Source organism: Anas acuta, chromosome 3, assembly GCF_963932015.1.
Source record: "Anas acuta chromosome 3, bAnaAcu1.1, whole genome shotgun sequence".
Classification (NCBI taxonomy): Eukaryota; Metazoa; Chordata; class Aves; order Anseriformes; family Anatidae; genus Anas; species Anas acuta.
The window spans coordinates 80,824,684-80,844,299 of record NC_088981.1 but is presented as its reverse complement, the minus strand read 5'-3'; positions in this window follow the sequence as shown (position 1 = coordinate 80,844,299).

The window sequence follows — 19,616 nt, the reverse complement described above, 5'->3', positions numbered from 1 at the left end:
GGGGAAAGAGCAGGGGGAGGCACCATGCTGCCACCTCTTCTCTCTCCTGGCATTTCTGGGGGCTCTCCATCTGGAGGGCTCTCCTCTCTGGTCACTGGAGGAAATCCAGAGCTCAGGACCAGCTGTTGGGTGGTTGCCTGTTACCTGCTTCCAGGGATTTTTGCCCCCAGCTCCCCATTCCTCCACAGTGAGGATGGAGGCTGATATTTGTGCAATATCTGCAGACAGGGCCCAGAGACCCTTCTGAAAGGGCACCTGGTGGCTCAGACTCAGGGTCTGGCATGTTGACATTTCTTTCATTTATTCAGCTTTCACCTGTGGCAAGTAGAAAGGACAGAGACGAAATCTGGGGGATCTCACTGGTGATGGATGAGCTTTCCTGCACCACAGGCTGCCCCAACAGAGGTCTAGGGAAAAGACGTTAAACGGGAAAGAAGCACTTGTAGGTGTCTGTAGGAACTGAAGGAAAGTTGGAAAAGGAGATGTGATTACTGCTGTGTTTGGAAAGATTTTGTGCTTGAGAAATGTCTGGAAGACTTTTTAAACATATTGAGAGAATACAGTAGAAAGAGGGTAAGAGAAGGGCATAGACTGAGGTGAAGGTCTGGGAAATGCCTGTTGTCAGTGGGATGGTGGCTTACACAGCAGAGAGGGTGGAGAATATAAGAGACAGTGGTGTGGAGCCTGGGATGGCTACTCTGAAGTGCCGTGGAGCCAGAGGTGGCTGGAGGTGTCTCCCAGCCACCTTTGGACAGAAAGATTCAAAATCCGACCTATTACAGAAAAATAAATATGTTACATGTGTGATGGGGGAGGGACGAGTCAGATCTGCTCACAGGCTAATATTCTGTTAGCAGATGAAATGCCTGTGAGCATTAACGAGGTTTAAGAAAATAATGTGAAGAAATTTCTGCAAATAAAACTAACCTGACACTTCTGCTCTCAGATGCAAGGATATATTTATGGTGATTACGGTGGATGAGCAACGAATGTTCAGTCTTTATATTTTTTTCTCCTGACATCTATTCTGATTTGCAAATGATAGGCCAGCACTCGACTGATTACAGGATTATGTGACTAACTTCCAGCAGAAAAAGAGAAATCTGTCTTTTTTTTTTTTTTTTTTTTTTTTTCTCTGCTTGAGATGGAAGCAAAGTCATCAGCACTGAAGACTTGGCATCAGGGCTCTAGTTTATTTTCAGCTGAATATTGAGAATTCTGGGCAAACTCAGCACAGTCCATCACATTCAGATCTTTTCATGTGAGACTTAGCAAGACTCATGGCACTGACGGAATAGAGGAGAATGCAGGAATTATTAATGCCAGCTGTATTGTGTAGTGCTTGGTACCTACCTTACGGGAATAGTAGGAAACATTGCTGACACACAGCACAGTTTTATTTATTTTTCACTACTCAATCTGTTTCCAAATTACATGAATCCCAGTTGTTAAGGCTGAGATGGAAGACAGGATGATCTGGGGAGCAAGGGGAAGTAATCTGCCTGCATGCAGATATTCTGCGCAAGATGTGCCTCACTGCGATGTCTTGTGTGAGTCCCCATGCCAGGCAGGACTAGCATCTGATGCTTCATGTGATATGTCTGCATCCTGCCCCAGAAGGGCATGCAGCATTTGGGAATGCTCTGGAGGTCCTGAGGTCAGTCCTAGCCCTGCTCCTGGCCCCACATGGCCATTGTCCACTCACCTCACTTTCCTTTTACTTTTCCATAAAATTACTCCTATCAGCATTGTGACCACCACGGCTGTGTCATGCTCGATGATACCGGGAATACAGCCTGTGGTCACACAACAAAAACAGCTCCTGAGTGTGCTGTGGGTCAGTGTGTGGCAGTTCGGGTCAGACTCAGGACCACAGCCAGGGAAGTCCCTGCTCCTGGGTAACAGGGACAGTGCCACAGCCCCAGGGGCATGAGCTGAAGGAGCTGGGGACAGGTGGGAATGCAGGGGCAGAGACTGGGGGTGCAGAGCAGAAGGGGGAGCTGTCAGCCTTCCCAGTCCTTCTGACAAATCCTCACTGAATATGCAACTTCTTCACAAGCCCAGTGCAGTGATCAGGGTTTGTGCAGCTCCTGAAGAACTAAATGTTCCAGGTAAGTGCTATTATTAGGTGTCCTGCAAGCAGAGGAGCAGAACAAGCAAGCATCCAGCTTTGTAACCTGCGGGTACTGAATTTGAAAAGCTGGAGAGGACAGAAAGGCAGACTCCACGGGAAAGGAGAGGGAATGGGAGAAGGAGATGCTCTTCATGTGGGCACAGAAGCTGCCCTAACAAAGATGCGCATATAGAGTGGGCAGAGATGCAGGGCAGAGGTGAGATTCGAGCTTCGGTTTAAGAGGTCTGAATTTTGGATATGTAGCGAGTAGCCTTGCAGCAAGAGAAATGCTGCAGGATGCCACAATGCTCCTCCACCTGGGGAAAGAGCTGTACCTAGGAAAGCAGAAATGGTGAAAGGGCTGCAGTGATGCACAGGGAGTAATTACTTGCTGTTTCTTGTAACGCAGGGTTAGGGTTTCCCCTGAAAGCAGGTGCTGCATACACCGCCAGCTGCACGCATTTTCGCACACAAAGCATTGCGAACAGGGGATCTCCTTGCCACGGGGACCAGTGGAGAACAAGTGTGTTAACAGGCTCGAAAACGGATCAGACACACCGAGAAACATTAGATCCTGTGGTGCCTAACGTGATGATCCAGTGTGATCCACTGCGGAAGCTGACAAAGCTTGGCCCTGGAGATGCACAGCCCAGCGGGTGAGCTGCAGATGGGGAGAGCCCAAAAAGGACCCAGAGAAATTACAGAAGCGATGCCCTCCCCCCAGCGAGCCTTCCAGCTGCTGCCGCCTCCTCAGCTGCTGCCTGACAGCAGGCAGCAAGGTCTGGGGGAGCCGGGGAGAGAGAGGAGAAGCTCTCCCTGCCCCTAGCACCCAGTTCATACAGCCGAGCCTGGCTCAGGGGGAGCCCTAGAGAAATGCTGTAGGAACACAGAATAAAGCAAAACACCACCCTGCCCATTTGCAGCCCCCAATACTGCAGTCCCCCATCGCCAGGCTCGGGGCTGTACCCACACAGAGCCAGAACAGAGTCCCGAGGTGGGAGAGCAGGGATGCCCATCTTCTTCGGGCTCTCCTGAAGCTTCCCCGGGGACTGACTGAGCCTAATGGCAGCGAGCAATAATTACTACTGCTTAATCAGGACTGTTTGAGGATAAATTCTATTTAATGAGGATCCGTTTTGCATGCACCAGGTAATTAAAGAATGTTTAAGCAGGAAAAGAGGTGCGAGATTCTCAGCACCGCTCTCTGGAGGGATGGAGCAAAATAAAGCCAAATGTGGATTTGGACAAGTGTTTCCGTCAGGCAGAAGTGTCCAGAAGGGGTGAAAAATGAACCCCTCTGCACCCTCTGCTACTGCACCTCCCCATGATGGTGCTGGGTGTCACCCCCAAAACCCACAGCCCACCCTATTGCAATACCCCCCACACCGTGGTGCCTCCCTTCATTTCCCTTTCCCCTCCTTGCCGATGCCAGCAGTGGTAGCTACTGACAGAGGATGGGAAAAGCTTCGGGAAAAGCAGTGGCTTAAATGATACATCCACAAAAAATATCACATTTGGATTTTGCTCGTGCTTAGAGCCCTTTCCTCCTCTCCTGGCACTGCCCGTCTGAGCATCCCGCACGTCTCCAGAGGCAGCACGTTACGAGCACAGAAATAGCCGTGTGGGAATGAGGCACGGCTCAAATAACTTTAATTCCTATCAGCTCACACTCCTCAGCAATCCCCCGAGGCTCTCACCCTCCAGCAGCAAATACCTCCGGAGGGCAGCTCACACCAGCTACCAGTTGGTAGCCGAGGGAGCGGATGAGACCCCTGGATGTGGCTGTTCCTCTGCCATCCCAACCAAATGACCAGTTTAGATAAGATTCCCAGAGAGAAATGCCCCTCACCTAACTCTAAAAGCCTGCATTGTGGTGCTGGCACTCTAGACTCTCTTTATAGCCGATGGAGAATGAGCTACCTCGACATGTGACTCGCGGGATCTCTTTTAGACATATTTTTCAGGATGAGATGTGCTTACGCATCAGAAGTGCTTATTTCTCTTCACTGCCTATAAAGGAGCCGGTATGACTAGCTCAGCTGTTGACGTGTGCACTGTAGGAATCTAAATTTGGGCAGATGAATCCCGTTTCCAACTTTCCGACTGCTGAAGTTAGGTAACATGAGTTCCACTGTGGGCATGTGCTAAATATTTGAATATATGCTATTTTTTAATTCACCCCCTCTTTGCAAGACGACCGCATCAGTAGGGCTATCTGTGGGAAGAGGAAACACAGTGTGTCAATAAAACTAGAAGACATCTAAATTTCGTACTTTTTTTTTCTAGCACTGATTACCATGAGAGCTACAGCAGCTTCCTTAATCCCTCTGCATTTTAAGTTTTACCATTATTTGATTTTCAAGTGTTAGCTTACATTTCAACTCCTGAATGTAGAATGATTTTGAGAACTGTGCCACCCTGTTTTCTCCTCATATTCTTATATGAACACGTACTTTTGTGTCCAGATTCCTTATGTTTTGAGTGTTTTGGCTTTATTTTTCCCCCTCCACTGGGATTTGCTGTGCATTTTTTTCATGAATCTGAACTCTCAAACCCGAAGAACGATCCTAGTCTCCAGTATCAGAGCCGCACTCCTCCACATTTGCTAGCTGCAAGAAAAGCATCTCTCATTTTCTCTCCCTTCTAATTTTCTTAGTTTCGTTGATTCTTAAATTCTTTGCTGATGTGTAGGGCAGTATGTTCTGTTCCAGAAGAAGCCTTGGGAACAAATGCCTGCCAGAGAAAAGGCTTTTATAATCTATTGTGTGTGCGGACCATTGTGCTAGTGGGTAGTTTGTCACCTATTTCTGCTTGGCTCGCCGCTCCTTATGGCAAAAGTTCTTTCACTTTGGAGGCTTGGGAGGGAACTACTGAAGGCAACTATCGCTTTCAAGGATGCAAACACTCACCCCTTATCCCATATGGCAGATATGTTACAGGGGATTTCTTGTTAGTCATAAATGTTGGTTAAAAAAAAAAAAAGTAGATGGATGAGGTGTGGGGAGGGCTGTCACCTTACCCAGGTTTTTCTGCCCAGAAGCCCATAAATTTTAACCAAGGGTAAATCTCTTTACAAGCACCAGCAGGATGTCCACCACCTCTGAACAAAGGGGAAGCACTAATGGTGCCCCGAGGAGCCCACACCTTGTGGTGCAGCCCAAGGAGTAGAAACCCAGGAGTAGAGCCCAAGGAGTAGTCACCAAGGTGACGGCTGAAAGGCTGGAGAGCATCTGAAGAGCTCACAGCCGTCTGTGCACTGAACAGGAGTATTTTTCCCAAGAACGCACACGAGAGAGCCACAAACACGGAGAAAGTGTGGAACACGCACCCACAAGGACTAAATTTAAAAGATGTGCTTAGCAGGGAACACATGCATAGCATATGGATGCAGCTGACGGAAGAGCTGCTGGACTCCGTTCAAGATACCACTCACACAGCAGATGAACCGTCACAAATTCAAGCTACACATGTCACATCCCCACCGCTAAGGTTCCCTTCAGCCGTGTGTGAACGCAGTTCAGTTGCTGGCTCCGTCGCTCCCTGAGCGCATCAGCGTGGTGGGCAGGACACGCGACGTAGAGAGATCCTCAGCTGCTCTTCGCCTTCCTCCCCCTAGGAGCTCCTATTTTTTTTTTTGCAGCCCCTGCCCTGGCGTGTGTGAGCCCCGGTGCTTGCTGCCTAACGGGGGCCGCGTGCCGTCCCCCAGCTTTTCAGCTGCTGGCCGACCGGCGGGCCGTCTCCTTTCACATTTGCTCTGATACATTTTCTCGCATTAAGTTAAGCTCCTTGAGCTGATTAAAAGCCTTCCAAGATTATATCGTTGCCAAGCCTTCTACACACACAAGCACACACGCAGCCCGAGACAATCGTTGCGAACAAGGAGACAAATAATAAAATCTCTTCTGGATCTCCAATTATGATGTTTGTGGCTAAGTTTCTGTCCTCTGGCCAATTTTATATATCACTGAGCCAATCCATGGCTCTGATGAATATATATGAATGCCAGGTTATTATTCTTTGGCAATTACTTTCGGCTATTACAGTCTTTTAATGTAAAATACAATCTACAGGCAAAACTGTTAGAACAGGTAAACATTTTCTGAGCAGAAACCAGACCTCTCATTTCCATGCAGCACTGCAGTCGTAAGAAATTTCTAGCAGCTGCTTGCAAGGAATTAAAAGTTTTAGCTTTGCACCACCCTTTTGGAGCCTAATTTTATAAGCAGCTGCCTACAGTCCATTAATTTGAACCCAAGATGCCCTCTGAGTTAATCTAGTGCTAAAGAAAGCATTAGTTTCCATTCCAAAATGTACTTTATCACACATCCGTGCTGCCCCGTTTGCATATCTGTTTGACTCAAGGCAATAGCAGCGTGCTATTTAAGCACCAATTACATTTTGGTAATCCACACAATATATAACAAGAAGAGGAAGACTGAATGACCTTAAACCTTGTTAGAATCAGAAGGAAAAAAAAAAAAAAAAAAGGAAGAAAGAAATAAAAGAAAATAAACCCCACAGGCTTAAGCCTTCACTGGAAGGATTTTTTGGGAAGTCTTGCATATTTCTTGGTAGGGAAGCTTCTTAACATTATGCCTAATACTCAGATTTCGTGGATGTACAAATCTGGAGCTAAATATTCTGGATGTTCGGGTTCCCTTTTCTCTAATGAATCTAAATGAAATTAAAATTCTAACACCAGCTCTCTTTGGTTAAAGTCAGATGTAAGCAGAATAATGATACTTGTCCCCAGTGGGTCTATGTTATGGTAGCAGCCGGTGATACCACTCTGTGATGGCAGTTTCTTTCAGATTTGGTACTGTATGGTAGAAACACAGATGCAGAGGCAGTCATATGATTTGGGGCTGTATGGTAGAAACACAGATGCAGGAGCATCTGTGATATGATTTGGAGGATAACCTGCTGTTTGATGAGGCTATAGCTGCTGCAGGGTTTGGAGGTTTCTTTGATGGCAGGTTTTGCTGCTGATGTTACTGTTATTGACTTGTGGCAAAGAGGTAATGAAGAGAAATGGCATGAATGGGAAAGTAAGTTGGAACAGAAGACATAGGGAAGAAAAATTGTTGAGCCAAATAAATACAGAAGATTTATTATTATTTTTATTTTTAAAGATATTAAGCAGAAGTGAATATTAATACCTCCGTGAACTTGGAGATTTTCCCCAAATCTAAAATGCATCATGGAAAAAAGACGCATCTCTTAGCTGAAAATATAGATGGATGGGCAGAATAGGCTGAAAACATTCTGCAATGAATGGCGCAGCCAGGGTCATGATTTATTAGCCTAAATAGAGATAGTGAGGATAAGAAAAGGCCCTACAATAAGAGGTGATTAAATTTGACTGAACCATGGGATGCACTTGAAGATCAGTGGGTTGTGGTCATGGTTAAGTCCTGAAAGGCAACCAGAAGAGTTAACATTTTAAACAAACTCCGGGGAGATAAAATTGCAGTAGTGAAAGGCAACAAGAAAGGAAGTGTTGATGACAAAGAAACAGTGTTTCTGGACAAGTGCTTCTGGGATGGAAAGGCCATAATTTAAAGGTGATGTTAGAGGACTAAGTCAAAGGCAACACGTCCATGACATCAGAGAAAGATGGGAAGAAGGCAGAGCTTTGTGACAAGCATCAGTTTAGCCATCCTGAATTTCAGATTGCAGTAATAAGAGGGGAGGGCGACAAAGTGAAGGGAAGCAGAGAATTGGTGAAGAACTATGTCACATAACCCCAAAGTGAACAGGGCTTCACGAGCAAAGTGGTAGAGAGATTTGAAAAGCCAGAGGGCAGAAGATGTAGTATGCATGCTGGGGCACTGTATCAGTCCATATCTAGCTCATAAGAGAGCTTTTGCTTGCATCATATTTATGGAGACCCTGTATTTCAAGAACTTTTACTGTATTCTATATTAAATTGACCATGATCTACCTATGTAAGATTCATAATGTTTCCCTCTGCCTGGCACTTTAGACTTGTGAACCCTTGAAAAGAGGAAGACATCTTGTATTAATTTTTTCTAAGCAGACAGAATGTTCTTTTTTATTTTTTTCCCCCTCTAGTTTAAATTTAAATTTATGTTTCTAAATTTACATATTCAAAAACTTATTCTGAAACCTGGTTGGAATGTGGATGTCTCTTTTTATCACATTTCACTTAATTGCAGCTGCTTCTGGAATTGAGGCATCACCCCTGCAGCTACTGGATGTCGAAGGACAAAAAAAAAAATGAATTGCTTGAAACAAAACCGAAGCCACATTTCTATTCTGCATTTGAGCTGCTGACATTTTCTAGATAACACCAAGAGATGTCAGAATACTGGCTGTTAAAGCAGTCTATGTTTGGAGCCTATTAAGTTGAATTCTGAGAGTGAAGGAAATGTGAAGACTTCTGGAAGGACTGACATATACCATTACTTGCTTTATTTCAATTTTATAGGAAAAAAAGATATATATATATATATATATATATATATATATATTTTTTTTTTTTTTGCCCAAGAGTTCCTCTTAAAATGTGACAGGTCCCTGAGAGCCTGCAATTTCACTCTAATTCCTCTGTGTATTTGAAGGCTCCACAATACAGCTCCTGTCCTTCTGATGAGGAAGGGCTGAGAGGTACTCCTATCAGAGCCTCCTACTCTTATTACTGTCAGTAGCCACTACTGACCTGTTTTACTCTTTGAGCCAATAATTCTGTCTCTTTTTTTCTTGCCACATTAAGTTGCTCAAGTGACCCAGATTGCCTCCTCTCATTGATAAAGGTGTCGCTCCACCGAGGTCCAATGAGTTACACCAGGGTGTAAGTCTGGAAAGAGGAGGGGGCTCTGAGTGTATTGTTCAGGTCACTTCTATGTCATATAAAGCAACCAGCATGATCTTGGTCTTACTTCCTAAGCATCCCCTTGTCTTCCCATGCAGTAGTAAATTCAGGGAGGTTTCCTGTGAGCAGAACTGTACATATGAGACACTAAGAAAAAAGCATGAAGGAGTGACAAGGCCACAACTGCAAACAGCTATCACTTTCAGAGCCAAGCTGGCTCTTTACCAAGCTAAGATATCCTGCTCTTCCACACCCACAGCCTTGGAAAAGTTGCACAGGGTGGGGTAAGATGCACAGGGCTGGGTAGGGTGCATATGTCCAGGGAGGGTATGTAGGGTTGGGTGGGGTGCATACAGCTGGGGAAAGCTGAGCCTGGTCTGCCAGAGCCAGATGGACTCCTTCCAGACCTTGCTGGGATGTCTCTGCCAACCTGCTAACCTCAATCCTTGGTTAACAGGCAGCTGGTGGCATTGAATCAGAGGCACCATTCACGTATATCTAAAACAAGCCCTCTGAACTGTGCTGTGCTGGGTAATGCAGGTCTATCGGTTGCTTCCTTCAGCAGAGCCTTTTGTGTCTGGCAGCTTATGGATTATCTTAAATATTGTTTCTGTCTTGAAAGATAAATGCGTTTAGAGGCACTCGAACATCCATCATGTCTGAGCAAGAAATATTACACAACAACTGCTCCTCCTGCACAGCACTTGGCCAGAGGATTTCTGCTGAAGCTCCTGTGAAGCTCAGCCTACACTACTACCCTTAGCACTGATGTTCCCCGTTTCCCTCTATCTGCCTGGGTTCATGACACGACCCTTCAACAGTACTGCTGCTGCCAGCCTCAAAGGCAACTAGAGTGTGTATCAACCTGATCAGGGCTGCTACAGGACCATGTAAACCTCTTGCCAAGACACCAAAAACTTAGAGGAAGCAATCTGAGCATGCAGAGCTACGTCAGGCAATGCACATCCTGGTCTGTAAGGCTGGATCCAAGCAGAAGCAGCCTAAGAAGCCTTTGTATATGATTGTGTTACTACCACGTGAAGTAATGTGTAGCTAATTTCACTGAATTTAGCTTTCTGGTGATTCTTTTCAGGAGCTAATTGAGCTTCTCAGTTTGGATCTTTGTGTTACAACTTGTAGTGATGGAGGATGCAGGAGGGTAGGGGCAGATAGCTGTTGCTGACTTGGCTGTGACGGTGGGAGCACTGTGCACCAGATACAAAAAGTGCAATGCAAACACTCATCTTCACCAGCAATTTTCTTTAATTCAGCCCCTAGAAGACCTGAGTGCATTACAAATGGCTCAGGCCTTACTAAAAGAGCCTGATACTCCAATCAACTAAGCCACCATCAACTTAAAATTCAGTGAAATGTTTCTTCACAGTGGAAACACAAGAGGCTGAATGCTCTTCAACCCAAGCAGTAATGACTGACTCTTCCAAAGACCCAGTGACTATCAGCCTGTATCTGTGTGCTAGTCAGAAAAATAACAGCCCGTAATACCCTCTCAGACTGGGATCAAGCAGGAGATAGTCCACCAAACTCAGTTCGCCTAGGAGGCTCAAGTGTAATGCAGATGAAGAATGAGGCCAACAGATTTTTATGGCTTTAACTCTTTCCTTAGTTTGAAGGTAAAATACCCCCTTGAAAATACCAACACATATTCCAGAGGAGGCCAGGGAAAATTATGTAAACACCCCAACCAGTACTGAACGCCCTCCAAAGGGAAAAAGCATTGCCCCCAAACTGAGATGATATCCCAGAGCATATAAGAATGAGTTAAACCTCTAAATTACTTTCAACAATGCATTCAAGGACACAATCACTTCATTTTGCTCAGTCCAGTCTTTTTTTTTTTTTTTCTAATCAGATTAATAAACACATACACCAGGAACTGTTATTATTTTGCATATGTGGGAGCTGATTCTATTCAACATTTCAAAAATCCTTAAGCCTGCTGTTTATTTTGATTATTTATCATTTTTGCAGAAGGAAGACAGGCACCCAGAGCTCAGAAAAAGATCAGAGAGTCCAGCTTTCCTCAAGGCTATTTTTTCTCTTTAATCCTCAGGGACCCGATTGAATTTTTCTCTGTTTATTATTATTTTATATTTATTTTCCACATTCTATTTATCCATTTTGATTCCTACATTATTCCACCGTGCTAAGGGCAACTGTCCTCTCTGAATCATTCCTCTTGTGCCTGTGACATTTGTGGCAGCCTCGTGTCTGCCTTCTGCTCCTGCTTGAGCCCTCAGCCCCAAACTACTTCAGGCCACCGTATTGTTTAATTTTTTCCTCACTTGACTAAGCAGCCTGAAACCAGCCGCATAATATTCTATTTGACATTAAGCCTCACATATACTTTACAGGCTGTGAGTTCTCTGGGGCAATAGCTGTCTTTTAAAATTATGTATAGCCAGGCCAGCATAATGGGGCCTCAGGCCCTAGGATGGCTCCCTCAGGCACTGCCACAGTGCAGCACATATTTCTAACAGCAGAGGAGACGAAGCACCAGGAGAAGTGCTGAGTTCACTGTCCCTTGGTAGCTCTGCATCCCCACTGGAACGCGCGTTATAGCTAAACATGAGTTCAATACAGGGGTAAGTGATGACATTTAAGAGCTCATGGAGGTCAAAAGAGATGATCCAATGGTCCCTTCCAGCCTTCGATCCATGAATCTATGAATACAGATAACAGCAATTAAAAAGCAGCTCTGTGAAAAGGTTTCCTCAGCCACTGCTGCAGGGACACGGAGAATATTGCTGGAAGACTTTTTCAGGAATGAGACCATGGAACAACTCAGCTTTCAGGGCACAGGTATCACGCCGGGGGAACAAAATATCTGCCTGTTTGGGGGAGGGAAAGAAGCGGGAGCGATGTTTCCAGAATAATGGCATAGCTAAGCTGGAGGTACGAAGACTCTATTGCTGATTCCAAAGGCTTGCTACAAATGCATTAATTAAATTCTCCAGAGGTAATATGTAGGAGTGAGCAACCAGGAACGGTGACCAGCATTGTTGAATTTTGAATCACTGACTGGCTACTGTCCCTCCGTCAAATTCCCACCAGTTTTGGAGATTCTCACCTTTGCTGGCCCCGCGTTCACACTGCCACTGAAAATAAGCTGCAACTAAAAGAAAAAAAAAAATCTGGAAATTATTTGCAAGTGTAGTCCAGGCAAGACAAGGACAAGGAGTCCCAGACAGCCCACCTGTTCAAAGCTGGCTGAGTGAGGCAGAGACTATGTAATTCCCCCAAAAGCTCAGCAGCAGGTCTTTGACACAGAGCTGTACTTCACCTTATTGTAAAACCATACAATCATAGAATGGTTTGGGTTGGAAGGGACCTTACAGACCACCCAGTTCCACCCCCTGCCATGTGCAGGGACACCTCCCACCAGCCCAGGCTGCCCAAAGCCCCATCCAGCCTGGCCTTGAGCACCTCCAGGGATGGGGCATCCACAGCTTCTCTGGGCAGCCTGTGCCAGGGCCTCACCACCTTGTTTGAGCCCAGATAGGGAGCTGGCAGTCAGTACGCACACTGCTGTTAACTTTATGCCCTTGTTACACCTTCACGCACCACTGCCAAATGCCAGTGGATCATTTATGGCCATGGAAAAAGGAGCTGCCTTTCACAACCAGCCTACTTGCTTAAACAGCAGGCATCAGCAGTAATTGGCAATGCGAGCAAAAAATAAACTTTGAGCAACCTCACCCTCCCACCAAATCCCTTCCCAAACATGTATTGTTTTGCAAGCAGATAATATTTCTAGTAATGAAGCAACAAGGCAAATACAGTTCAGTGCTCTGTAAACACGAATGCACTCAAACCAATACATGAGCCTCAGGATAAAATACTTCAAAAAAAGCACGTCTTCAGATGCTTCCCAGTGACGGAGGACCTGCCAACGAGAAATCAGGACTCTTCAGAAAATGCTTTATGATGCAAAAACACTGAAAGTCGTGCTCACAACTTCCCAAAACAAGTGATGCTCGGGCTCTGAGCGGCAATAGGGAAGGCTAGAAATGCGGTGGGCCTTGGCTTTGACTCAGCTCAGAATGACCCAGCAACAGTTCTTCTTCACTTCCCATGCTCTGCTTTACTTTGGCACAGAAACATCCCTAGTTCTCTGGCATGATTTCATGAAAAATTGTTTGATCTTCGCCCGCACATTTCTGCAAGGCCTGGCTTGTTTCTCCTGCCGCAGCGTGACACCTCCCTGACTGCTCTCTGTCAGGGCTGGTGCTGTCACTGCTCGGAGGAGCTGATGAAGTTATAAGTCTGGGTAACCTCAAGCCACCCCCAGCAACTGTAAGCCTGCAACACTCTCGTGAGTGCTGGTCAGCTCCAGACGTCCAAGAAGTGCTGGCAAAATTTAATTTTGCTGCAGAAGAGCAGGAGCAGAGCCAGGGGAGGGTCCTGGAGAGGCAGGCCTCTCACCTCTGCCATGGCAGAGGGCTCGGGGGATCAGTGTGGGTATGGGGTCGATGGCAGAAGCCCTCAGGTCTCCAATTCTGCCACCAAAGGCCACAGGCAGGGCCCTGACTCCTCCACCAGCAGCCCCGGGCCCCTGGCACTGACAAAGGCGGCTGCCGGAGCTGAACTCTCCCTGGTTTCACCAGCAGTCTGTTGCCATAGGCAACTGCCTATTTTGCCTATACCTAGAGCCGGGCCCCGAGCAATACGCACAGCGGGATTGCTGTGATGAGATTAGCACTCTTTATTATACTATCCCTGCTCTTATCACCATCCCCAGCTCTCACGAATTCAAGATAAGGAAATTTCCCTCATGTACTCGCCATGGTCTTGAACAGCACTTTAGAGAGAAACAGGGAACGCCACTGTGTTCACATTTACATGGGGAAATTTAGGGAGTTGTTGCTATTCTTGTTTTCAGGTCCTCCACACCCTTCACTGTCCCAGCTCTGGCCTGGTTGCTTATCAGTTACCCCAGCTTGAGTAGCTTGAGGGTGTCCTCTGCACTAGGCTAATGTCAATATGGGACCATGGCACCATAATCCCCTCGACTGTAACCCATAATCTTCGTCATTTGTTAAAAAGGAAAAGTATTTTCCTTCTGATCCTTTAAAACACACATGAATAACCAGCTTCTTAGTCTGGCTTTAGCCTGTGCACCACTTTCAGCAGCTGGAGGAGAGAGCTGCACCTGGCAAGCATACCTGTTAGTGCACGGGAAGGTAAAGCACCTCTGAAACAGCTCCAAGTCGCACTGAAAGCCAAAAGAGGACTTTGCAGAGAATCAGCCACACAAACAGATCACAGTGCTTCACAAGTTGCCACACATCAGGTGAGCAGCTCAAATGCAGGTGCAGCAGCTTCGTGCTGCCTTGGCCTGACAAGGGATCACTAGGAAAAACTGAGTGGACTCTAAGTTAGAAACAGCGAGCCCAACCCCTTTCTTGCACCTATTTTTCATTTAGGTCCTTAAGCCCTTATGGAAACACCTCGTTGACTGGAAAATACCTCACTGGATGTAGCCCAGACAGTCAGAGATATTGCTTTGTAACTGGGGTTAGGCATCTAATTCCCTTGAAAATCTTAGGTTTTAGATTCCTCAATACATGCATAGCTCTAAATGTGTAAGCCTCCAACTGGGTTCTGCAGGAAGATATTTATGTAACGTGAAATCTTGTTGTATGAAACAACAAATATGGGCCTAAATTGACCTGACAGTGACCTTTTTTAATAATAGAAAATCATCAAAAATAAACAAAGCACAATGCAAATGCAGATGATTTGGTTACAGTAGATTTGATCAAATAAAACAGACAATCTAATTAACCAGTGATTAGATTAAGTAGAAGTCTCTGTATTGAGTGATGGATAATTAACTGGAATTGTATTTACTTATTTTTATTATACTGCAGAACAAGGCACATCTTTGCCTTTCTTTCCTTTCACTGCAGTCTTTTAATTAAACAAAATTATTCTGAATGTTCTACACAGAATCTGGGCCTCTAAGTAAACATGGTGAGTTGGATTGAGAAAGGCAGCCCTATACCGAGATTTAGTTGTGGATCAATACTGCTTGGATAAATCTCATCCAACTGAGCAGCTACAACCCTGGGTTTTTGGAGCTGCGTGGCATTCATAACTCCAGCTGAGTGGAATGGGAGCTGCAGGTGCTCAGCCTTTCAGGGAGCCATGCCCTTATTGTTCAAACGGAATTTATGCTTGAGAGCAAACAAACAAACATGTTCAAGGCAGTTCCTAATTTCTGCACCTGAGTCGTTCAAGGTTTATTTTTATCAAGGCAAATGCACAGAAGAGAATGGCGCACAGCAGATCAACATCGAAGACAGGAATGGATCTTGCACTTTGAATTCCTTATCAGAATGTGATGTGGTGACTTTTAAGTGTAGGTTATCGAAGAGGCAGTCTTTTAAAGTGATTTAATTCCCTCCTTTTAAGAACTGGGAGATTGGTTTGGCTCCCCATTACTATCAGGAAAGCCCTGTACTATTGAAGAGGCCCTTTTAATAACACAGCTTGTCAAATGTTAGATGTCATTTTAATTTTTTAAGTATTTTATTAATTGCATATTGGCCAGAGGCTCTGTAATGTCCTATAAAAAACTGTCACAGAAAACAAACACCAGGTTCACTGTATACATGGGTCATGTAGTTGCATGTTTCTCTGTTCAGAATACATAACAGTTAATTTAATGAAATATCTGCTGGCAAAATTCCTCCCCTAGCTGCGGGACTACTGTCTGTCTGTCTGTCTGTCTGTCTAGACACTGTTATTGCTCTCATTACCATGGTATCTCGGTGCATCCAGACCCATGGATATCTGAGGAGGAGTTAATAAGCATTAGCTCTTGCTAGGTCTCTTCAGAGGATGCTTCTGCCAAACTGCAGGGGACAGCACATGAAAACAGCATGATTCCTGACTGTGATGAGCTGCCTGAAGAGCAGAGGTAGCAGGACAGTGTGGGAGCTCTGGCATCTATTTAGCAGTGCCTTGCTATCTGCCTCTGGCCAGGTGGCAGAGCATTCGTGTGTTGGCTTATAAACAGGCGTTTTTCTCGCTTGTGTGCAGAGACGAGCAAAGCTAGAGCTACTGCAAGCTCTGTGCTAGCAAAGATGCCAAGGAACACCATGTGGAGGCGGGTGGATTCTGGATGAGAGAGTGGGTAAACAGAAAGGCTCAAGTGCCAGGGGTAGCCTCGGGGGCATTCCCTTAAGGAACAAACAGCAGCTGATTATTGGTGAGAGCTGGAAAGTAAGGCCTCACCACAGCAATTAGCTTCCTGACCTGGTCTAAGATATCAGCAAGACTTGGAACAGAAAGGCCTGGCTAACCAGGTTATGTGTGTGCCTGCAGCTGCTTTATTTTACGGCTATAATTTTGGTCCTGAAATGACATTTACCCATTTACTTGTAAGAAACAGAATCTCTTTTACTTTGCAGACTTTATTTTCACTGGTGCTGAGTACAAGTCAGAAACAAACAAACGCACCTTCTCAACGCTGTGATGCTCAGGGCTTGGATTCATTGCATGGATTCCTTCCATGCTATGAAGAAAATATCTACAATCCTTCACATGGGTAGGCTTATAACTAATTGCACTTGTACTTAGTCCCCACTTACATTTGAACAACCACTCTGACCAAAAGGGGTGTTACTCTGGGAGCAAAATGTGGCCTCTGGTCTGTACAGATGTACTAGGACATTTTAGGAGTCATTCTCTGTTTTCAAACTCCCTTCCATTCAGAGGGAGTTCCCATGCCTCTAACCTTCCTCACAAAAGTCTGTTCAGAGTGATAGAAAGATGGATGAGACTATGTGAGAAAGTCTAAGAATACGTGCGAGTTCTCTGATATTTCTGGCATAAAATCTTTAGCAGCTATTGTTGTAGAAAAGGCTGAGTGTCAGAAAGGCATGCGTGCCTCTTAAATAACATGAACAGAATCGTATCATCATGAAAGTTTACATTTCATTCTGCAGCTATTCTTTGTGATGAGCAGGATTCAGCATGTTGTGCCTGAGCAGGACTCTCAGCTGAATCCCCCCATCTTTCTCTTCACAACACTGAGGCAAAGACTTACATATGAGCTACAGAACTCAAGGGTGTTTGCCAGGGTCCAGCAGCCTGGATGCATCCTGACTCCATCTCACGACACCACCCAGATATGCGTCTCCTCCTCCTCCTCTACTTCTTTTTCTTCATGTCTTCATTTCTAGAAGGCCAGATGTTTAGACGTAGGCAAGATGGCCTTGCTGCCACTGAGGAAGAAGTTGTTGTAGAAGACAAAGGAAAACTCCAGCTTTGGTTGGAGGAAAGAACGGGGGAGAATAAGTAGAAATGGAGCACCAGATCTCCTGAGAAATGTCAGATAAGAAGAATAAGAGAAGTAGTGCCTAGTTTTTCTGCACAGTTGTGATATATGCAGACACCAGCCTAGGAACTGTCAGGGAACTCTAATGAATCTCTCTGAGTTGTGTCTATGGTGCTGATTACCACTGTTCCTGCAGAAGCCACTTGTATTTGTGATTTGGAGATGTTTTCAGCAGGCAATGAAATATTAGTCGCTATTTAAAAATGTACTGCATAATTGCAGAAGATAGCATGTTCCTGTTCCAATTAGAAGTGAATAGCTGTAATACCTGAAGAAGCCTTGTGCAGCATCTGTAGGTAAATACTGCTCTTTGTAAAGGAATCTACGCATAGAAAAATGCATAATAGGTTTGTGAATGGTAAGGTTTAGATGCAAACTATTGAAGTAAGAGAATCACTATTCCACGCAGAAATCTAAGCAGGGCTTGAGATGTTTTTTTCTAAAGAGATGCAAAATACATTGCTAGCAAATTGTGCTCTCCGTAATTCCTTGTATATCAGGAAGGCAAGCAGAACCTGAGAAAAGTTTGTCTTTTCCACCTAAGAAGAGTTTGTCCCCAACTCTTCATTGCAAAATATTTAGATGTGGCAACACTTCACCTTCAGCCAATGCCTGACTTTGTACAACACCCACACTTGAAGCCATTCTCCAACACTGAGGTTGACTGGCTCAAACACACCACATTGACTCTTAAAAAAGCCCAAACAGGACAGCTGTAGCAACCCGTTTACTGACAATGGGACCATTCCCAGTAAACATCTAAACTGCCTGTGTTGAGATGTGCCCGAGCTGCTAGGTTACATAGGGGAAATTCAGGGGCCTCTACTCATCATATACACAATCATTTGGCATGTGTATAGCCAGAGAGCAGATGGGTAGGCCTTCTGATGATCTATGTGTTGAAGGTAGCTGCTGAAAGTGCCAGTGCAGTGTCTAAATCCATGCTTTTGTAGATTCAGCCCTTAACTTATGGAAAGCTCCCATTTCATTCCCATCCTAGACTCAGTAGCACCTAACCAGCTTCTGTGTATGTTGTGACAGTGTCACGTTCCTACAGAAAGTGTCCATGAAATGAGTGATGAACTTTAAATTGGCTAAAATAACGCCCCTGATCTGTGAATAGAAGTAGGTCTGGAGCATCAGTAAAAATGCAATCAGTTCTGCAGCTTTGTGTCATTTCTGCGTTTGGTGAGGTGTGATAGGAATACAAGGGCTAAGTCCAAGGCTTTGATTAAGCAAAAACAACTCTTCTCACTAGTCAGAACTGCATTTGCCCATTCAAAGTCGGATTCTGACCTAAGATCTGTGTACAACATGTTTTTGTTGCTTTCTTTGCATAATTGTACAGCACTGAAAGACCTTTGAACAAACTTACTTTAAAGAAAGGAATAGAAATGTATGTGGGGTAAGACTGCAGGCTTGCAAACAACAGGAGTACCTGAAAAACCCTCTGTTCTGCTATTGATCCAAAGGAGTGCTGGAAACATTACTATGGCAACAATTCTTACCCAGTGGAAGAAGCATGCCATTATCTGTGCATAGGAATAAAACGAGAGGAGGCGTTTTTTTTTCAGAGCTGTTGCCCACCTCCCCTCGACCACTACAGATGTGCTGACCTTCAGGCATGAGCTCCTGCTGCAGGAGCTTTCAGTGAGCTATGACCTGCAGAATTATTTATTGGCCCATGCACAGAGAATAAAGAATTTGTATTGAGCAATAGAGGCCTGCCACAGAAAACAGCACTGCATGGAACTCCTGTTTTCTAAGAGTATCAAACATCTTCCTTACATCGTTAACAAGCTGGGTTCTTGTTGTGAATAAAAGAGATAAGGGTGCTCTGGCTCACTGTGAGTGTTGTTTATGCCATGTGGTTCGATGCCACTTGAACCTTTCACAAGTACAGTTATTAACTCAAGAAACTAATGAGCATCTAATCTTGCCATGTTCTTACTGAGAATGAGTTCACGCTAAAGTACAAATCTGCTGGTGTTGTGGTGCTGCCATTATTTGGTCTATTAATTAGCAACTAGAATAATAGAGTCAGCAAGAAACCATTTTGCATTATATGGCTAAATTGAAGGTCCTCATCCCATGTAGCCTGAAGGCGGAATCAAAAGCTAATCGTATTCCAGGTGTTTGTAACACTTAAGAAGCCGTCTGCGGCTCCTAGCTGCATCTCCCATTCCCTGCTTCACACAGGGGTACTTCTAAAGGAGGACTGTGACTCTGCCCACTGTTCCTAACCCTGAGGATGGGAGTGATCCTGGCTACAAGTCCAGGCAGACTGCTCTTCCTGTAAATGG